Raw genomic sequence first — 23,821 nt, 5'->3', positions numbered from 1 at the left:
TAACTGGGCCAGACCAAAAGGTCTAATCGTTAACCCGGAGAAACTGAATTATGTCCTTTCTCTAAGAAAATGAACGTGGGACCTTGCGTGGAACCAGTTTTCCTGAATAAAACAATAAACTTTTCTAATGCAGCTAAATGCCTGCCGGAAGCTGCGGTTCCACAGATGGATTAGCGCTAGGGGGAGAACGAAACTGGAACTTTATATTGAATAACCTGAACACGATCATTCAGGCGGAAGCACGAGCGATTACACGCAACCCATTTAAATCTTAGCAGAAACATAGCCAGATTTGGAAATCGCAAGAACCCAATAACCCATTACAAAATCATGTAAACTAGCTATCTTTAGCATTATCAGTAGGCTAAAATAGGCTATTTCTTTCTTTAAAAACATTTTTTTATTCATTACTATGTAATGCGTATGGTAACACAGATCTCAGATGTCCGATTACAAAACGGAATGTAGTGAGTTCAACGCTCACCGTCGACGAAAGGCTTTTTGTTAGCAAAATTACGAAGAATTATTGATGTACATGTAAGCGTTTAAACAACCCATAATTGTCGTAAGCGTTGTATAGAATGTAGTGTGTTAGCTACCAATGAGAACTTCGCATATTTAGTCAAATTGTTGAGAGTATTGAAATTGAGTAGAAAGAAATTCATTTTTAATAATAGAATTTTTTTTCAACTTTCAATAATGTAAAACTTGAATCCATTTACCTCTCACTTAGAAATGTCAATATGCCGAAAACCCTGACATATTGGATAAATAAAATGGTAGAATAAATAAAATGGTAAAAGTATTGGGAAGACAACCATTAGGAAAACAGTAACTAGAGGTAGTCCTCAGGGTGGACTACTATCACCGTTGCTAATCATGATCAAAGACATACTGACGAAATTGGATAATCAGGGAACAAAAATTTTCGTCTACGTAGATTACGTAGTACTGGAATTCTTCAAAAGTATAGACGAATACAAAAATAAAAAATGAAAGTGGATAGAGCAGACGTTGAAGAAAAATAACGATGAACTATATCGTCAAGCCCAAGGTAGCAGAAAAAAAGAAAGACCTAAAAACTTCTGGAGAAACAGTCTTGTGAAGGAGCTAGAATCGACTGGAAAATCATGGAGCGAAATAAAAGCAAACGACAGATCATCCTGGAGAATGTTTGTAGAGGCTATATGCCGCTCAAGGAGGAATACCTAGGTACAATTCTGGACTGCCAGCTGCGATGGAAAAGAAACGTAGAGGAGCGGACGAAAAAACAATAAATCGATCTCTATTCGTGCAAGAATTCAATTAGGAAAAGCTGGGGACGGAATTCATCAATTATATACTGTATGTATAACACTGTGGTAAGGCCCATCCGATCCTATGGATCTCTTGTCTGGTAGCTGTCTCCTCGTCAAAAATCGACATCCAAACCACTGTTGATTGGAACTACCTAGTGAACTAGAATGGAAGGTGCTTATATAAAAATTCACATTTTTAGGTTTTCACGATTTTGCTGGGAAACCGCAAGCCCTATCAAAATGGAACTAAAGAAGATGTTGTAGCAGTGAAAATTTTCTATAAGATTGTCCTTCATGAAATTTTCGTAGGTTTTACCAGTTTTGAGATATAGAAGTTCAAATTGGGACAAAATAGACAATGTGCAGAGAACATCCTCGATCCTGGAGCCTTTAGAAGTACTCCACAATCAGATTTGAATGCAATGTTGAAAACTCGGTCTCTCAACTTCTACATCTTTATATATATTAACACTTTATACTATCTCTCTTTGAACACTTTGTTTACATCACCTTGTTATCCTACTTTATTTTCTATACTTTTTGCACGATCACAATGGACCGGAAGGTTTCCGAGTGGCGTAGTCACATATGTATGTATGTGGCTACTAGACTGGTTTTAACTCAAAGGGAAATAAATCGATGTCGGATTTTTTTATGCGGCACCCGCTAAAGTATTTAGATTTGTTGCATTTAATGATTGAAAGCACAATTGAGCACAATCGGAATATCGTCGGTGTCATGCTTAAGTGTTCCATACGCCATTTTCCCGTTTTGAGTTAATCGCATTTTAATGTTTGCGTCACAACTGCTTGGAGCTGACTGAAGAAAATATTTATATTTCTGACTAAATATATTAGTAATAGTATATTGAACATCTTTGCCAGGAGTTTGAGGAATATCTGTTGTAATAAAATAGTTATAGAGAATTTTTTAAAAATATAATTTTTGTCTAGTTGTTCCATATCTTCATTTATGAAACTAATGCAAAATATTGTAAATCACATAGAACAAAGTGGCAAACAAATTTTGCCATCTTTTTCTCCATAAATTCACACTTTGTTTATATTTACATTAGGTAATTTTCCTTGCGGCAATTGTCGGTTTGATGGAGAGAGAGGTGAGGCATTGGTAACCCTTTGCCTCTCAACACCCTCTGTCACCTACAAACTGACAATTGCCGCAAGGAAAATTGCCTATATAAAAATCACAACTTTCTAAATCGAAAATTAAAGTTCTGATTTTTGGAATGCGTTTTTAAGTTTGTAATTTATTGAAACGTGGAGATCTCGGAAACTAGAGCAGATAGTAAAAGGCCGAAATTTAGAGAGAGCATGCGTGAAACCCCTAGAAACTATCTATATCTCAAAAAGTCAAAAATGGCGTATGGAACACTTAAGCATGAAACCGACGAAGAGAAAGTTGTTCCAGTTCATTTCTGTGGCTAAACAAGTAATCCTACAAAAAATTGTGAAAATCTGCTGGATTTTGATATAAGGGCCCTAATTGACCAATATTTATTGTAGCAATATCAAAATCTAACCCGATTTACATAAATTTTTTTCAGAATTTTATTTCTAGCCACATTAATGAACTATTTCTCATCCAATCCATTTATCATACCATAAATGTTGCCGTTAGGGCAACTTCGTGAAAATTCACCTTTTGCCCCATACAAATTACTATAGAAACTTTGAGGCCCCAGTGGAACGTGTTAGCATATTCCGATTGTGCTTAAACTTTGGCAATCTTTAAATCTAACAAAACTGAACAATTTAGGGGGTGCTGCATAAAAAGAATCGATTTTTTAAAGCCACCCTAGGGACTACACATCTGCTTACCTCCTAACCTTACCTTTATCAGGCTATTTGTTGTCTTTTAGTTGCCATAAACCAATTTTTTATATAGAGCGACATGCCCATACTAAAATATAGACTAATAGGTCAATTTGTAATAATATAGATTGTGTTTATATTGTTGTCCTGGTTATTTGGGATCAGTTAGCCTCAAGTCATCTTGTATTATGGCGAATAACTTAAGTATCTACCTAAAATAAATGCTGATCCAGGAAAAGCGTATGCACTGTACAACTTGTGGAAAGTTCCTTTACTTTAAAAATGGTAAAAGTGACAAAAGCAGTAACAGTTGTGACCTTCTCTCATATCAAGTGTATGCTTTTGGAAGTAAAGGTACATTTTTCGAGTAAAATGTGGTAGGAATTGAAGATTCTTGCACAAGTCTTGCATGAACAGAACCTTTGAACTAATTTGAATATAATTTTACGAGGGCTGCTCGATAATTTTCTGTCCTACGCAACACTGTGTGTTGCCAGTCGCTACTTCATATTTTTTGGATAGTTTGACAGTTTTTAATCTAAATGTACTCAGTATAGTTTGACATACGACCATGTGTTGTATTGTTTACAGTGTCTTGAAAAAAATCACTTAAAAATAATACATTTACTTGTGGACATTTTCGTCCGTTCATTTTTCGCAACATTTGACGGCAAGAGTGCAACGATCAAATTAAATATTTGTATGTCGATAAATGTCCAACCTATAGCACTATGAAAAACTGGCTTATTTACCCAATCGTGGCAGACACTCGAAGGTGTGAGAATCGACCAAAAACTGCCGTTGTGTCAGATCGCCATGTTATATACAGTGAAATCCAACGAAAGTTGGTCATGAAAGAAGCACATCGATGCAAATGCTCGCATATATTTTCGACTAAACTGACCATGTGGATACTATACGGTAACGTTAGTACTGATTGGAACATAACATTTTGTTTGCCTGAAGTCTCCTGATAAATTCGAAAAAACGATCAAGAGAAATCGTGTCATTGTGCACCATGATAATGCGAGCTCTTCCACATCGATTCAAACCAGCGCCTTTTTGACCGGACAAAACAATGAATTGTTTGGTTATCCGCCTGACTTGGAACCCAGTGACCAGGGCGTGGACAGCGAATTTCGTCCCCAGAAGATGCTGTTGAAGCGTTCAAAATCCCTGTTTTGGGGGTGTCTTCATCGGAGTGGAAGAAGTGCTTCAACAGTTGGTTTGAGCGCTTAGAAAAATGTATAATTCATGCTGGAGATTACTTAGGAACACAATAAAACTATTTATGGTCGTAAATATTCGCGTTTTTAATGTTAGGACAGAACTTTATAAATTTTATATATTTTTAATTAATTTTTCGTTAGAAACGAACTTAATGACCAATGATGCGAGTGAAAAAGGAAAGCCGACGATACGAACCCACACATCCACCACTATGTGACATGACATGTTTCACCTTGGGTAGAGGCTCATCAGACATATCGGCTGTGGGGCGGCTTCGATATCATCTAACTTTTTCGCTTTCAAACTGCATAGCTTGTTTGGATGCAGTCTATGCGGAGTCGTAAAAAATTCATTCCGGGTTGAGTCCATTTCATAAAATCTTCGCATTTTAGCAATGTTTACATTTATAATAACTTTTTGCAAATAAAATACTTAATAACATAAAAACAATTTATTTTATGTTACGTTATTTTAATTTCCCAGCAAAATGTTTGAATCCAAAAAAGTAATCATGTATCCAAAAAAGTAGTCAAAGTGAATTTTCTAACTGGTGGGGGTATAACATGTTCGGTCAGGTCAGCCTCATTCGCTTTTTATCAATGGTATGCACACCCGCCTTGCACGCTGAAGGTCGTGGGTTCGATTCCCCGGCCAGTCAAACATCAAAATTTTCAACGTTGGCAAAATACCCCTCAGTAATGTTGGCGACATTTCCTGAGTATTTCAGCCATGTAAAACTTCTCTACAAGTGGTGTCTTAGGACACACCGTTCGGACTCGGCGATAAACTGTAGGTCCCATATCACTGAGCTAATATGAATCGGGGTGCACTCATTAATATGAGAGAGGTCTCCCTTGTCCCGTATGGGATGTTTGTGGAACAATTATTATATATATATATATATATATATATATATATATATATATATATATATATATATATATATATATATATATATATATATTTGAGGTATGTATATCATACTTTTTATAGTCATTATATTCAATTTGTTTAAATAGTACAACGATTTTCATTTAGGGGTTAACTTTCAGAGTATATTAAAATATACTTTTTTTTAATATTAATAATGTATAATACTGAATACTTAAACTACCTAAAAATGTATAAATAATGGTCTGTTTCACAAAGATGACTCGAATTCGAATTCGTTCGAAACTTCTGTTTTTATCGATTCGTTTCTGGTTTCGATCAAACAAAATTTGTCTACAATAACATGAGTTTGGTAGTAATTCGTAAGAGTTCGCATTCAAATTATCTTATATATCATAAGATACCACAACTTATTTAATAATCTTTCCAAATGGCCTTGATGTCTTTCAAAACATTGAAATAGTATGCATTAGTCCTCAATTAATGGATGTCAATTTCTACGATATCCTCATAATGCTTGCTAGATAATCAATATTTAAACGAATCAAAAGATCAATTCAAAAAACTTTCCATGGAATGAGATGAAAAATATACTGTATCCTCGTTGCACCATGCCCTTGTAAAAATCATGCCTTATTTCACGTAAAAAGATGTAGTCCGCAATCACTTGCACTCATGATTCAACTATTTCTTTGGCTATAAACATTTTGCTGGGTATCTAGGTTCTAGGAAGGCATGCTAACACGTGTCAATCCTCAAACCGCAAAATGCCGATGTACATGTCTGATTGTTTCAACTATTTGTTATTATATTATATCAAAAAGTTTTCTTATTCATTTTGGATATACATACGTATCGGTATTTTGTTCCACAGTGTTATTTGAATTTTAAGCTTATTTTAACAGTTTTAAGAAATGAGAAGAAATGACTTTAACAAAGAACCCTACGCAAGCCAGATATCAGAAATAAAATGGAAACAACCGAAGCAATTCTAGTCCTCAATTTTAGTAATATTGTTTTTTCAGGTGAACGAATAATAAAAGTTCTAAACTTTTCTGTATTGGAAAAAATATATCACCAATATTTTTGAAAATTTAACATAGCTGAAGCCAAGGTTTACCCTTTTAGAACACGCGACTCGTGATTTTATATTATACAAATTAAATACTTTTGGATAAAATTAAATGTTTTTGGACGTGGCAAAAAATATTGGCATTAAAAAATAATTTGCGTGGAAGCTCTCGAGTTTCTTGTCAAAGTAAAAACAGAAGCAAACTGAATTAGGGTCATCTCACTAATGTATTACTTTTCAAAATTTCGTCTGCTTCTACCATTAAATGATGCTGACATTTTGAAGCCAGATTTACAGTGTTTTTTGAAATTTTCTTCTAATTTCATTCCGCAAACAGGTTTTTATAAAAACCATATATAGGATTGTAGTGCTTGCGATTCTGAGTCATTTGATACGAATATTGTGAATGTAGTCTGCACAGCTTCATAGAAATCTGCATCCAAATGCGAACATTTTGTGCGAACATTTTGTGCGAACATTTTTCTAAAAATCATATTTTTCGGTCCTAATTTTGACAATTGTCATTCGATTTCTTCGTACTTGATTGCACATTTTAGTTTTTTACGTTCCTGATCCAATAAATCATTCCCCGTGAAAATCCATCTACTATGACGCGAGTTACAAGAATTTACAAAGTAGAAAAATCGTCTAAAATTGGTTTTGGAAATATCGCGTATTTTATCGCTTTTTCTGCGGTTCGTTTCCACTGCAATGAAAGAACTAGTACAGCATCTTCGTTTTAGCGGAAACAAAGATTTGAAAACTTCATTTATAAGGGAGCTACATTCATTTTATCCCAAAAAATGGTGTGTGATGCTACATCCACGGTTCTTGATTGATCGCCTTGAAATAGATATACATCGATATAGATTTTCATGGTGAACACTGAAATCGGATGCGGACAAAAATTGTATGCACTTTGCGCAAATTAGCGATATTTTATAGGGTTTTTAATGCTAAGATGCAGCCAATGCTACATCTTAGCCTCCAATGTAAATTTCGAAAAATATATATAAATTAAAAGATATAGTCTTGCTGTACATGAAAATCACATGCGGACAAAATGATTTTGATAACTACGCGATTTACACGTATTTTATAATGCATATAAATTAAAATGGGTTATTTGACCTCTGTTTCCATTTCAGAAGCTTTGGGATATATCCTTAACAACACAATTAGCTTCTCTAATGGGACAGCTTTAATATGAATGTCAATAAAGCAAAATCCGTCTATTTTATTGGGAGATTTAAGCAAAATGAAGGAAGTATTCCCATAGATTTTTCCAATATTTTCTACTACATAATGCATGTGAAAAAATATTTTTTCAAATAAAAAATTCTTTTTTGACAAAAAAATATGCCTATTTTGGCTGTAACATCAAAACTATAACACCAATCAGTACGATTGTAGTCTCATTTGATTCGCCGTGAAGTTTTGATCCACAACAAATTTTTATGTAATTTTATGACTACTAAATGGGCCTTAATTTTGAAAAAAGTTGACTTATATTCAATAATTTATCAATCTTATGTACATTCCGCGAATTCTGTGTAAGATTTTGCAGGTATTATGAAATCTACTCGCTGAAGTCACTTCGAAAGAACTTTTTTGTAACAATGGCGCTCATTAAAATAATTAGCGTTTTTATAATATTTTCTTTCTTAAAAAGCGAAATAAAAGCGCCATAACTTTTGTCCGCAACAACCAAGAATTGGCTCGCGACCAGATTCGTACTGAGAATTTTTTTCTTAACCTACATATCAAAAATCGTTGATGTAGCGCGAAAAAAAATTATCCTTTTTTTCTGAAATGGAATATGAAATAATTGGCAGTATTCGTGATATATGTATATTAGGGTGGGGCGATTTGTGTGGAAGCAAAAAAACCTTAATGAGCCCTTCGTGTTTCTGATTCCTGGGATTTAACTGAGCAAAAAAGTCCACTGGACCATATATCTACCGTGAAAATCGAGCCTCCCGATTTTGACTTTAAGTTTTTTATTGACGTTTTTTTGGATATTTTGGCATATAACAGACAAACCATTGCGATTTTCGATCCAACACAGAGACAAACATTGTAGCCAGGACAGTAATTGAAAACTCTCTTATACATCGCAAAAGCATTGGAAAGCTCCTTCAGGAAGTTTTGGCCTTAAGAATGTGCAAACTTTTCGGAAAATGTCGATAAATGACATTGTGCTACAAAATTTGACCCGAAAAATATTCAAGTGTTCTGATGCAAAATTATATCGTGTTGGGATCCATGGACAACGACAATGCCTTTATTTCGTTTGGGTCACTTCGTTTTATTTTTTTATAACGGTAAAAGTAGTGAAAATCTGGGTTTCTTACATTTTCAAATTTAAACGGGCATATCTTATTTTTTCCACAACGGATTTCTTTTGATCCTTCTTCCTTTTAAAGGGGTGAATAATGTCTTTTGAATAAGCTATTATTGTTTTAAATCGGTTAACAAATGGCTAAGTTATAGTGGTTTATGTCTGAAAACCCCCACAAAACACTTAGAAAGGAATTTCTCATAATTTTCAAATATGTAATGTTTTTTTGTTTTGTTCAATATTTATTTTGAAAATTATGAGAAATTCCTTTTTAAGTTTTTTGTGGGGGTTTTCAGACATAAACCACTATAACTAAGCCATTTGTTAACCGATTTAAAACAATAATAGCTTATTCAAAGGACATTATCCACCCCTTTAAAAGGAAGAAGGATCAAAAGAAATCCGTTGTGGAAAAAATAAGATATGCCCGTTTAAATTTGAAAATGTAAGAAACCCAGATTTTCACTACTTTTACCGTTATAAAAAAATAAAACGAAGTGACCCAAACGAAATAAAGGCATTGTCGTTGTCCATGGATCCCAACACGATATAATTTTGCATCAGAACACTTGAATATTTTTCGGGTCAAATTTTGTAGCACAATGTCATTTATCGACATTTTCCGAAAAGTTTGCACATTCTTAAGGCCAAAACTTCCTGAAGGAGCGTTCCAATGCTTTTGCGATGTATAAGAGAGTTTTCAATTACTGTCTTGGCTACAATGTTTGTCTTTGTGTTGGATCGAAAATCCCAATGGTTTGGCTGTTATATGCCAAAATATCCAAAAAACGTCAATAAAAAACTTAAAGTAAAAATCGGGAGGCTCGATTTTCATCGTAGACATATGGTCCAGTAGACTTTTTTGCTCAGTTCAACCCCAGGAATCAGAAACGCGAAGGGCCCATTAAGGTTTTCAAATCGCCCCGGCCTAAAGTATATGTATATAAAAAAAGAAATTATTACAAAAATTTCGATTATGAATTTTAAAAAAAAAAAAAAAACTATCGAATTATACTTTTATATTTGTCCCATCTGATTTGATGTGAAAATTCTGACATACATTTACCTATAAATGTTGATCTGTTTTTCAGTAATATACATCCATTTATGTATGGAATTCTTTATTAGTTCCTCAATTAAACAAAATTAAAATAAACTGCAGATGTGTTTGTTGTTGTATTTAATTGTTCTTACAGTGTTGTGGACTATGTGATTGACATGTATTATTTAAATTCTATGTTCTCATGTTTCTATTGTTTATGTGAGGCAGAACATCGTTATTTTATTTTAATGTTTTGTTGTTGTTTTTTTTTTCTTTATTGCGGTATTCTTTAACATTTGCTAAAAATAATTAACAATAACAATGCATAATCATAATACATCAAATAACATTTACAATAAAAGTTTATGGCTATAATTTTTGTATGACTTCCTATGTTTGTATGTATATAGAATGACATTTCAAAAACGTAAAATGTCAATTCTTGTTTTTTGTTTTTAGTAAACCTAATATTATATACTCAAAAAAATCAAGATTTGCTAAATAAGGCATTTTAATATCAACATCATCGGCATCATTATCATGATTTTAATCGTCAATTATAAATGCATTCGCTACAATTTTGTTGTTTTTTTGTTGATTCTTTTAAATACTTCAAAAAAGCTTTAGGAACAAATATGATTGCTCTGTTCCTTAAAGTATTTAGCTGATGTTAAGAAAAACTATATTTTAATGGGAGAAAAACTATCACAATAAATTTGTAACACCATTTTCCGTACCTTTCTATAAACTAAAAATATGATATTTCATAAAAATTACGACTGCAAAGAATATTTATTAAGGGTCATTATTAAATGCGTCCGATCGTTCAATTTAGAATGATAGAGGAGCAAGAACAGCTTAGTGCCGCACTTTTCGTAATGTTAGCAAAATTAAAGGGTGACCTTTTATGAAATTTTTAACTTACAAATCAGCATACATGACAATTGTTTAAAAAAATTAGTTGTCGTATTGCGAATAAATAACTAAACGAAAGAGCACGGATGTTGGTTGGTACCATCGCACAGTGGAAAAAATACCGATCTAGCGCGCCAAAAGTGAAAAAACTCACATACCCCAATTTAAAAATTATTAGTGCAGTATTGATCCAAGGTGTCCATAGAATGTAACGGCATTTAAAATAATTTGTTTTCCATCAGTCAGAGCGGAGTAACGGTTCATTTTTTGTTGACAATTTATGAACTGGTTTTCATAATATGTTTTAGAAGTAAATTTGCGATCGCCTCTTGCAGTCTTCCTACAAAGTAATTTTAAAGCTTAATTGTGTTTAACATTTCGAGAAGACAAGTGAATTAAAAAATATTGAATATAAGATTTTATTTATTGTAACTCGGATTTTACACTCAAAACATGTGACATTCGATTTTTTTCAACTAGTGTACTTTATTAAAGCCATAACTAGGGAGTGTCGCGGGATGGCGCGAAGATTTTTTATTTTATTTTTAGTACACATAGTTCTTAACAAGTTTGTAAAATTTTAGCTGCAACAAAATATTTTATAACTGTTTTTATTATTATTTTTTATCTAAAAATTCTAAAATTCGGGCGGTACCTTTCTAAGGAGGCCATATCAAAACGTGCGCCAGTGAAGACAAAATGCCAACGAAGACAAAATGCCAACTTTCAGCTATTTCGGATGGTTAATGTGGCTAAAACCTTCAAAATTACCGAAATTGGTGATATCGTTCTATGGGGACTATATGAAAACGTGGCCATATACCGAAATTTTTTATAGGAATGTATATATAACCCCAACGGAGTCTAGATACCAAATCCTAGCTATTTCGGTTGGATAATGTGGTAGAAATCTTTATAATACCGAAAATCGATAGGTACCGTTCTTTGGTAAAAATGCAAATTTGCCAAATATATTACTAAATGAAGTAAAATTGTCAATCTAGAGCTGATCATATCAAATTTATGGACAATCATACAATAAACGTTGACTTTTATTTTGGGCGCGCTAAATCGGTACTTTTTTCCACTGTGCATCGGTTGCCGTAGATCAGGGCTCACCACCCAAATGTAGAAATATTGCCATAGGGTGAAACATCATATTGATGAATTTGGCCGAGACACGTACTCGTACCTTTTTTTGCCACGATGGTAGTCAGAATAAGATCATGACAGATGTAAGTCGACTGAACAATTACCAGTAATAGTGATTAGTACTTCGGTTACACGTATCTATTATTATTATTATTATTATTATTATTATTATTAACAGCATTTGACAAGAGGAACGTATTGTAACCTAAACATTTCATTTTTGATAGCCGACAAAAATTGGTAAAATTAAAAAAAATGAAAATACTTTTTAATTTCGGTAACTAACGAAATTTGTCGGCAAGTTAACAACAAAAACAAGTAAAAAAGTATCAGTCAAACTTTGCCGACAGTGACATACCCTCCGCCTGTGTAAATTGAAACTTTCATTTATGGGCATCCAATACACAATCAAAATAATTTCCCCCAATAATTATGTATGGTAACATGGGGCGCCTTCGCTACTGGGGCGGCTTCGCCAGCGGCGATTTTCTCGCAAATACAAGTGCTAGAAAAAAATCCGTTACAGGCAAAATTGTGAGTTTAATGAAGATCTATCATATCCCAAAAGTTGGCAGTTGTGTCATAGGTATGATAGCGGACGCACGCGGTTTTGTGTTTTCAGTGTATTGGGAAAAATAATTATAGTAGGTATTTTTTGTGATATCTTCTTTACCTGTTGTGATGTCAAAAACACATTTTATACCGTTAATAGACAACTACTGAAGAATATAAATTCCAATAATTCGCATGAAAAAAGCAATTGCAAATGTCAATATATTAATATTATGAAATATGTAAGGGTGGGGCCCCTACGCCATGATAATGTTAGAAATTTGTCATGTTTAACTTAAATTCTTTATACCATATAAATGCCATACTATAATGTGAAGTTAAAATCAAATGTTATCCAAAACGTATCTTGTTTTAGTTATATTATGATTTTTGTACCTAAATTCAAGGAACCTACTTCAATTAACCGCTAGAAAAGGTTATTTTTGTGAATTTTAAAATCATTTTTGATTATTCAATAGAAAACATGTTCCTTTTTTGCATAATATTGATATTTAAGGAAGAAGTATGGTAAATTACAGTTTTAGAGTCCGTTGGAGAATGTTTAATATCGATGGGGCGGGGTGGGGAGGCTTCGCCACCTTTTATGCATTTTGTAAATTCTCAAAAATTATATTTAAAAAACAAAATTATAGCCATTTATATATCAAAACCTATAGTCAAGATACGCTAATATTTGTACCAAAAATAATATTTGAAAAAACTTTAACGGTGTCGTTATGAGAACATTTTGAACAAAAACGTGGCGAAGCCGCCCCATGTTACCATATTTAGGAGGTTTTAAGATTTTGTAGCCGGTTTTGGACGAAAAGTATCAGGCATGTGATGGAAACCGATTCGACTCGATTTTTCATAAATCGAAATCGTATATTTCTGTTGGTGAATATTTTATTGAAATTGTGATTGGATTTTATTTATTTTTTTAAAGGGCATTTGCGAGGTATTATTATATCGTCTGCTCCGTCGGAAAAGGTCGTAAGTCCCTCTGAGTAATTTTTTCAGGAGGAAGAAAAACATTCCAGAGCTTTCTGTATTAAAGATTTTATTGTGGTGGTAAAGGCAGTATTCTTCGTTTATTTATTCCGCTTCAATACCTGTACTTTGTTTGATAAAATTCCGTCGCGTTTGGGAGATAATTGGAAGTCTTTGGACTTACGACCTTTTCCTTGTACAGTTTGGTATTTTTTGTAGGGACTTACGACATTTTCCTACAATTTACTGACGTTTTTTAAAAAAAATATTTATACTTTATAAAACAATGTGGAAAGGGTATTATAAGTTTTTTTTTGTCCAGTATTCGTGTAACATGGCGAAATATTCGTCGTGCCATTTTTTCATATCTTGGCGAGATAAAGCGATCTAGCTATGTGTGTCCGTCCATCCATTAACAATTGTAATAAAACTCCAGGCCTCAATTTTGGACCGATCGTCACGAAATTTTGTGGAGAGGTTGGGTTCCGACCAGAAGTGACCCCATTAGATGTTGGTTATGATCGAAAGGTGTGAAATAGACCAAACCCACAATTTTTACCCGACTTTGTACTTTTGTGCTTTTACGACTTTGTAAAAATTATGATTTTTTTACAAATTTTTCAATATGTTAGGCATTTGTACACATACAGCATCCTAATTGGTATCAATGAAAAGCCTGAAGTCCATCTTTTATAATCAGTTCGCTTATAGAGGAAAAAAGATTTCAAATGTAAATTTTCGTTGCAATATAGAAATTATTACATTTTTGTTCAAAATTTGGTCCACTTGCCCCGCCAAATATCATTCGATTATCATCCAAAGGTGTACGCTATTTCATTGCATTGTACCCCAACCATAGATGACGTTAAACATTATATCTGAACTACATTAGCTATAGTATTCTTTTAAAATGTAAATATTCCTGTGGACTTACGACATTTTCGTACTCAAATTTGTACGTTTTGAGGACTTACGACCTTTTCCGACAAGGGCAAAACATATAGAAAAACGCGATATACTACCATTTTCTTTGTATCATACGACGTGTTTTGACTTGTACTATCATCGTGTAACAAAAACGCGATTTCCAAAAAAAGTGAACTTACGACCTTTTCCGACGGAGCAGACGATATGTACATATATCAGGAAAAATGTCTAAAATTGTCTTTTTCATTTCAAAAAAATCAAAAAAAAATTTTGATACTACATCAATGATTTTTGGTACATAGATTAAGAAAAAAATCAGCATTCCAAATCTGTTTTCGTTACTAACTTCGATCGTTGCGCGCAAAAGATGTGACTGTTTTAATTATGATAATTAGAGAAATTCTAAAAAAATCGCGGCTTAATATTGTTAGCTGTTATATCCTATTATCGTGAACTGAATTCGTAACCTTTGCGATGATGCAAAAAAATAATCGCAAAGTCTCAATGGATTCGCGAAAAATCAAATTTGTTAAATAATTTCACGTATTTACAAACATATTTTTGAAACAATAGCACTCATACTTACGAAAAATATATAAAAAAAATTATAACAGCATCCAGACATTTTGAGGAATAAAATGAAACCTAAGTTGTGAAGGTTGGAGCTATAGTATTCATGTTATTTGCAAAAATACGAAGAAAATATTACGAAAAAATTAAAATCATATTATTCTAATTTTATTTTTTTATGGTTTTATAGGAAAAGTTGGAGAAAAAATGTTTGAGTTCTTCGGCATTTTCGTCAAAATTTCACGCAATAATGATGATATTCCGTTGTAACAAATTTTTCGCTTATAGTTTTCCTATTGGATAATATTATTAGAACCTTATATCAAATCACAAGGAATTCCAATGGTGGCATAACGTTAAAATAATGTTATATTGAATATTACAACATTTGAGATGCATATAAACAGCGCAATTATGAAAATGACATGATGCGCATCCGATTTTCCAACACAGCGAATCAATCCCTTTTATTTGATGTACAGTTTGTCAAATTCTATTTAGCGACCACGATGTAGCATCTGCTGTATATTAGGGTGCAAAACACAGTAAAATGGTCATAATTTCCGCGAAGTTCATTTACATTTTATGCGCATCCGATTTCAATAATCACCATTAAAAAATACATCATTCTATGCCGTTTCAATCCGATCCATCAAGAACCGTGGATGTAGCATCGCACTCAATTTTTAGAAAAAATCTATTATATCTCTGGATTTACGAGAGCTTTTAAATATCTGTTTTCGCGCAGTTTAAACACGCGTATCGATCTATTTATTTGAGTAGAACTGACACATCCAAAACGCGTTTTATTATGCGATATTTTCAAAATAATTTTTTGCAAATTTTCGAAATTTGAGGGGTATCATATCCGCCGATCTAGTGGGTGGATTTTTACGCGTCGTGGCTTGTTAGATTCAGAACGCAAAAAAACTAAATTTACGCGGGTTTCCACGAAAATCGATTGACGTTTGTAAATTTTAAACCAAAAAAATAGGTTTTTGAGAAAAATTTACGCACAAAAATTTCGTGTTTGGGCGCAGATTACTGTGATCCTGTGAGGGCTACACCCTCATGTTATACAATAAAAAATGCGAAATCGCGAGTACAACAATCAAATAATAAGCTTTTAGGGAAATCCAGCTGCGCGTCCCGATTAGAGCAAAAATTCAAAAAACCCAATTTTTCTCGTTTCAAAATGTCAGCATCCATTTGAGGTAGATACAGTGGATATATTAAAAAATCATACATTAGAAACATCAACTCTGAAGTGTACTCTTTAACTTCTCCTTTGAGCATTAAGCTCTACATTGTGTTGTAAAACCACTAATTTTAAAATAACATAATAAAACTCGTTTTTTTTCAACGATTTTTTCCGATTTTTTTACATTAGTACGACCACAGCTTCCGCTCAAATTATTATTTTAAGAAACCCCTCGGTGAATCGGGCTAAAACAGTTTATTTTACCGAAATGCGGTCAAAAGTTATGGTATAGTAAAACTGATCGCGAGTTACAATGCCCCATACCTCAGTTTCAACATAAGTTAATTTTCTACAAAAAGCTTGATATATCAATAAAGGCACCCCGACTATATGCTATTTCGATTCTGCAAATCGAGTCGATTCGGTTTTCATCACATACCTGTATGTCCTTGGATTAAAGTTCAAAAGCCGAGTTCGACATTTATCGTGCGCTCAAACCAGAGGTCCGATTTACTCGCGAGTGGAGATTTGGGGGAGGTGGTAATTTTTGTTGGGTGCATTTATATTGGTCGGGGAGGGGCAAGTTTATTTGGGGTGGGGTAAGTTTTTGTTTGGTGGTGGAGAGGGGGCAAGTTGACCCTCTCAACTTGCTTCGAGAAGAGTTACACTCGCGAGTGGAGTTCGAGCGATTTCGAGTGAGTATTCGGAGCCCTGACTCTAACCACTACACATAGTACCATAGGGATTGTTTACAACTTTCTGGCTATTTTCTCAGGAAGTATGGAATGCAACAAAAATCAAAGAAAATCGAGAACAGGTATTAAACTGAACGAAACTTTGTGTGGGTGATAAACCTGGAGTGGACCGATAAAGTCCGTCCATATTGAAACCTCATCTATGTCTGGTAAAAATTTCACGATGTGCATGGAACAATTCGGTTACTCCCTTCAAGAGTTATCGTGTGCGCAATTTTTCCAACATGTTTTAACTTTTGTGGGGGAGGTACCTGAAGGAGTGGACCAATATGGCTCATCTTCGAACTAAAACTAAGTTTGCCTAACGTATTACGAAGGCCAAATTTTGAATCCATTCCGTTGATCCGTTCGCTCCAGGCAGACAGACAGGCAGACGGACATTGCTATATCGACACAAAATTTTAGCACGATTATCGTTAATAGTGTATATAGGAGTCAATCGATTGTATCATATTTTTAACATACTAGTGGGGAAGGTTTTCGAGATGCGCAAAATATGAAATGAAAAATCGAAAAAACTCGGACAGACACTGGAAGTTGGAAATTTCACACTGGGGGTAGTTTGAGCCACCTTCTAGTTGCCACCAACATACAAACAGCATGAAATGTGAAATGAAAATATCAAAAATACTGGTCAATAGATGCAGATTTGGACTGTGCTACCATTTCAAAACAATGCAACAGGAGTAGTTATATGAAAATACTTTAAATTTTCTTAGTTAAAATCTAAATATTGATTTGACAGTTCACCATTTTCTAAAAAAAAAAGATATTTTTAGTTCGGTTTCGCTTAAAGACAAGATTATTAGGTTCTTAATGATTCCACTAAAGCATATGCAGATCGGTTTATTCGTTTTCGAGATAGAGTGGGCACAGCAAACTGCTTTAGTAAAAACAGTGTTTCGTAGGTGGCCATTTGTCAGAACACAGTGTAATAGTTTCTCAAAAAAAAAAAAAAACAAATGTAGCTCAAGGTGTGACCTTTCAGATGAAAACAAAATCTTATAAAAATGTTTGGTAGATTTCTTGTAAAAAATCGTTCAAAAATGGTTTTTCGTGCTCAATAAGTGGCCATTACCCCTTAAGTCAGAATATCTGAAGGTGTGAAATTGGCTTGCTCTGATCAAGTTCAAGTAGGGTGTAAAAGTATGTAGCTGAGATTGTACTCTTTCAGGCCATATATACTCTCATATCTGCACACACCTGAGCATTTAAATCTTTTTTCAATTTACTAGAACTACTCAACGTAAAAATTTTTTAATCCATAAACCATCGCGGAATATGATGCCCTATAGAACATCAAAGACTCTATCTAGTTTCCTTATGCATGTTATATACAAATGTACAAAGACATAATACCCCTTATCACTGTTTGGTGATGGGTATAAAAATGAAAAAAAAAAAACATTTTAAACACAAACACTTTCGGTAAAGCCTACGGATCACTTTTCAAAATCTGAATTTTGTAGACATGCTATGGCCCTGTAATGTACTTCTGTAACATGTTAACGACAGAATTGCCGACAATTGTCGATAAGTGGAAGTTTTTATTGGCTTATAATTTCGATATTTAACGAAAACTTTAGTCGCTAACCCCTACCTATACAGCAAGTCTTAGCAACTCTTACTTAAACTTTTCATTCAAATTCTTTCCCGCTTAAATAACTATACCAACATTTGACTTTAAATTAAAACTGTAATAATTACCCTTTATAATACTTATTGGCGGGTATATTTCGAAACCACAAGTAATGTAAACCAATAAACTAATGAAATTGTGTTTCTTTTTCTTTGATATACCTTTCAGATGTCACAAGATTGACATTTAAATAAAATGAGCCTCAGTGCAAAGTATAAATTTTATTGAACTGTTGAGATTGGGATATACATATGTAATACGTATGTAATCGATAGAATGCTTGTGGACTTGAAAAATACCTCCCAAAAATTTCTGCCCGAGGAAAGAGAAACCAGAATGGAAAATGGTGTCAACAAATTGTAAACAAAAGTACTTATTTTTAACTAGCAATTTCAATGAAACGAAATGAATTCAATTATTTTTTATTTCTTATCACTTTGGTCATAAATTTCTATCTAAATTTAATTGTTTATTCTTTTTTTCTAAGCATTTCAAATGATTTCCTTAAAAACAATATAAAAAAGCTCATATCTGATACAACAAAACATATTTTTGTGTAAGTATGTATAAAGTTAACGCTTATTTATCTACAAAACATATATATTCGCTAAAAATAATTTAGCGTTGTTTAATTATTTCAATAACATAGAAAGCAATTTCCTAATACAAAATATACGGGCAAATAGTGTTGGTATTCAGTTTAAGGCATTACTATGTAGAGTTCTAATGTATTTTGGGAGTTTTCAATAGAAGTGTAAAAATAATTCGTAAGACGAATATGTTTAATTAAATAAATCAACTTTATGAGTTTTCCAATATATGTAATTTTATATTTCACAAATCACTTGTGCAGTTTCCATATCTAAGATGAAGTAATTAGTTTGACAGAATCATCACCATTATACAGTTTTAGCAAAAATATTCTATCAGATAATAAAATTAATTTAATTTTTCAACGCATCAAAACCTGTTAAACCTGGAAAGAAGTTTGTCAACTCTCAAAAAAGAAGGCAAAAAGTTGAAGCTAATATAGACCACGATTCGTTTGCCGTTCACAGTGATTACAATAGACAACACAATTATAAAGCTGACATTATAGACTTACACGAAGCTCGATGGAAAGGGACAAAGGTAAAAATAAAAACAGCTGAATTTGCTCTGTACTGGTTACACAAAGAAGCTAGACATGTTTTCACAATAATTTAATAAAAGAAACGGGAATTATTTTGGAATAGATGTATCTTGATCCGATGGATGGAAGACAAGGTTTAAAATCTAATATGGCGGAAAAGTGCAACTTTACACTAAACGAAAAACATTTATTCGTTTAATTGCCGAAAATATTTGGTAATAGTTAAAGCTACGAACTGCAAGGTTCATTAATAAGTTTCTGGATAACCGAATCCAAGCCCTAGTCTTCATTTGCTGTCAAAAGCTTTTGTGCGAAGAAACCACCAAAGAAAGATGGAAACAATAAAATGTTCTTCGCGGAGCTTAAATAAAGATGTATGTAGGTCACACATATTATTAATACATGTAAAATATTTGTTATTTTATTATTTTTATTAAAAAATAAGTTTTGACTGCAAATGAAGGCCTGAATTCAACTTTTGTATCTAAATTCGCCTTGGTTAAAAGTATTATTACGGTGGTAATGTCATTTTAGAAGTTGACATAGGGGATGAAGGATACCAAGCAACGGTCCAGGACTTATCTTGGTCCCTCTTTCATCTCAAGCGGGCACTGACCTCCACCTGGGTCACTTGAGGAACTGCCTTTAACATCCGTTAAAGGTAGTGAGGTAACAAGTTCACCCATAAGAACGTTAAAAACGTCCAACCATTGGGCTAGTAACCCACGCCCCCAAAATGCATCGTAATTTGAAAGAACAAAAAAATTTAAAAAGACCCAATATGACTTTTTGGAAGCAAAATGTTCAAAAAATTTATGAACATTTTTCATTTCAAGGGGCCCAGGCGAGAAAAGGAGAGAGAAGAAACGTCTTGTCCACAGGAAAAAGATAATTGGAAAAGCGGGGGTGTGAACAAATCCAGATGTACAGGAGCCAGAATGAAGTCAGAAAATTCTACCAAAGAGTGAAACATCAAATTGATGATTTTAGTACAGGCACATCCTCTTGTAGGGGCGAGTAGGGAAATACTGTAACAGATAGTGTACTCAGGTTATGAGAAAGTAAAATTTTCCAAACTGTTAGTATCCAATGGTAGGGAAGGCAACAAAGATACCACAGATCCAATTTGAGAAGATGGTATTGAATGTATACCGCCTGGACAAGGTAAAGACAGCAATATACCGGCTGAAGAATAATAAGGCAGCAGGACGCGGTGGCTTACTAGCCAAGTTCACGAACGGAGGCGACACACAGTTAAGGTGTATGCAGCAGCTAGTTAGCACCATCTGGCAGGAAGAACGCGTACCCGACAATTGGTACCTGAGCATACTGTGACCCGTCCACGAGAAATGAGATAAGACTGTATGTTTTAACTATAGGATCATAAGTCTTCCCCCTATTGCTTATAACAAAGTTCCAGGGATATTGTGCGAACGACTAGAGCCGAACGAAATAATTGGGCCATATATATGAGGCCGTAGACCACTGCTGCAAATAATGGAGAGGATCCAAGAGATGAGAATGACACCTACCTCCTTTTTGTCGATTATAAAGTAGCCTTCGATTGCCCCTAAAGTTCAAAGGTATTCCAATTCACGCCTGAATTGGGTAACCCCGCAAGGCTGATTCGGCTTTGTAAAATTTCTTTAACTGATATCCGTTCCTTAGTTAAAATAGCAAAAAACCTCACCGAACAGTTCACTGCCAAAAGAGGTTTTAGACAAGGAGATAGCTTTCATGTGATCTCTTCAACATCCTGCTGTAAAAGGTTATACGAGATTCAAACGTCAAAAGAAATGACACAATATACACCAATAGCCACATGTTACTTGCTTATGCTGACATCATGGGTCGATCTGCAAAAGCAGAAACTAATACATTTGAGAAGGTTGAAGGAGAATCTGTTAAAGTGGGTCTGACAGTAAACGGCGACAAGACCAAGCTGAAGGTATTGACGCGAAATGCGTCCATAGACCTTGGACCAACTGTGAAAGTTGGTTTATATAATTTAGAGGTAGTAAAATACTTGGTCTACATCGGCACAGCCATAAACACAACAAACAACATCAGTTGTGAAATAATAAGAATAATTATATTGGTCAATAGAAGGTACTTTGGCTCAAATGAACAGTTTAATACAATGCCACACACAATAACACTTTACAAATCACTGACACTATCTGTCCCAATGTATGATTTCGAAGCGTGGGTACTTGTGCAAGCAGATAAGGCTGTGCTTGATGTGTTTAAGAGAAAAATTCTTCGAAAGATCTACTGGTCAATATGCGTTACTATACAACGACATCAGTATAGTTAAACGTATCGAGATACAACGACTGCGTTGGCTAGGCCATGTCATTAGAATGAGCGATGATGAACCCGCTAAAATGGCGTACAAATACGGACCACACCGCTGGTACACCGAGAACTGTAAGGCCAAGGCTTCGATAGAGTAAACAAGTGGAAGACGATATCGGAAAGCACTGTATTCCAAATAATTATTATTTTTAAATATGAGCATGTGAGTCCGAGCCTAATGACGGAACGGCCTAGTACATGCTTATGGATAGATAGTCGACAGAGATTTGTTTCTTTGTATGTAAGTACGTAAGATAGCTTTAAAATAGTTCGTAACTTTGACTGACGTTTTCCATTTTCAAAATCTAACACAGACCGACTGACAGCAAAAAAAAAAAAAAAAAAAAAATACTGGGGTACAGAACTTGCAGCATAATGTACAAATCAGCCTTTCCGCAATGCAATTAAATTGATCGTAAAAACATCTTGTACGAGTAATAAAAATAAATTAAATTCTTTTTGAAATGGAAATTATTAGGATAATGAAAATAGACATTGTCAACCTTGATTTACGAATTGATTGATGTATTGCGGAAATTCTCAATTTGTCACTCATATGCCGGTGAGGTAGATTCTTAGCAAACAATGGGGCTTCCATTTCCTTCACATCTCTAAACAATTCAAAAAAAAAAACTACAATTTGTTAATGCGATTCAGGTCACAGCATACACACAGCTTTACATTAACAATTTTGTTCTCAGTATTTGGAAAACTAAAAATGCCGATGTCCTGTGGAATGCTTATTCTTTCAAATTCAGAATTGATCCTTCAAAAGATTGTATAATCTTCGAAAAATTGAGCAATGTTAGAAAAGATCTTTGTTTTGGATTTGATGGAAAACTACATATGTAGATTCACAAATTATGTGAATTTAAAATAATTAATTTAATAATAATTATAATTATATATTATAGTCAAATCATAAAATTGTGACTAGTTTTTGTTTTCAAGTGCTGATTATATTCTTTAAAATAGTCAAATTAATATTATTTTGAACAAAATATGTATGAACTTAATTTTAGTTATAAGAAAATATAACTTAAATTTTAAAGCAAATAATATAATAATTATGAGTTATTTTAAATGCCTTTTTTTGTTTAAACATAACAAAAACTTGTTTTAAAATTGATGTTGAATACCAATGTTAGCGTTTTTGTAGGATTTTTCTAATATAATAATTGGCTTTGGAATGCAATTATTTCGGTTCATTGTTCGAATGATGTGTTTGGTTGTTGTGGTTGTTCTTATTGTTTTGCTATACTATTCTAAATGTTGCTCTTAGTTTTAGTTTTTTATTTCGATTACATGTTACAGGAATCACAATCGCAATTGAGTACAGTTGCGTTTTTATTATTATAATAATATTTTGTTTTTGAAAATGTTTTAAAATGTTATTTTTTCAGTGGTATTAAATAGTTTTCAATATTCTATTACAGCTAGGTATGTATGTATGTACGTACGTTTGTTTATTTGTTCTTGTACAATGGAAATATACTAATGTTGTGAGATTTTGTTAACTTGTCTTTCATGTGTATTTGTTGTTGTAAATAAACTCTGATAGCTGTTCAGTTACTACATTCTATTGTGTATAATGTTTGAATAATGGTATTTGCTTTTCGACAAACTATATATGAATTTATTTTTTACACACAAATGCCTATTTTACATATGTACGTATATATGTGTGGGTGTGTTTAGTTATTTTTCGCTTGAATAGTCAAAATGGCAATTTGCGTTATATTTGATTGATCTGATCTATTTCTATACAAACCTAATACTAAGTAATGGCTAGACTTTTTGTAGAATTATGTGTCATTCGACGAATGCACTATGCAACAAAATTATTTGTGTAGAGTTGTAAATTACAAATTATTGCATTGTATAAGTTCGAAAATTTGTTATACATCTAATTATTGTGAGCATA

The 23,821-nt window shown here is 33.4% G+C and overlaps 1 protein-coding gene and 1 long non-coding RNA gene across 40 annotated transcripts in view; both read right to left on the bottom strand.

The window, feature by feature from the left end:
- Shab (potassium voltage-gated channel shaker cognate b) overlaps window positions 1-23,821 on the bottom strand; it is a 394,632-nt gene that overhangs the window by 81,661 nt on the left and 289,150 nt on the right. The gene's annotated exons all lie outside the window — the stretch shown is intronic.
- LOC141402414 (uncharacterized) lies at window positions 9,962-17,170 on the bottom strand. The gene is made up of 2 exons (XR_012412624.1): window positions 16,367-17,170; window positions 9,962-13,298 (listed from the first exon to the last, which is right to left on the bottom strand). It is a non-coding gene; the product is annotated as an uncharacterized lncRNA (long non-coding RNA).

Source organism: Musca autumnalis, unplaced genomic scaffold, assembly GCF_047663935.1.
Source record: "Musca autumnalis isolate F117 unplaced genomic scaffold, ASM4766393v1 scaffold_4, whole genome shotgun sequence".
NCBI lineage: Eukaryota > Metazoa > Arthropoda > Insecta > Diptera > Muscidae > Musca > Musca autumnalis.
This window is presented reverse-complemented; position numbering and strand designations above follow the sequence as displayed.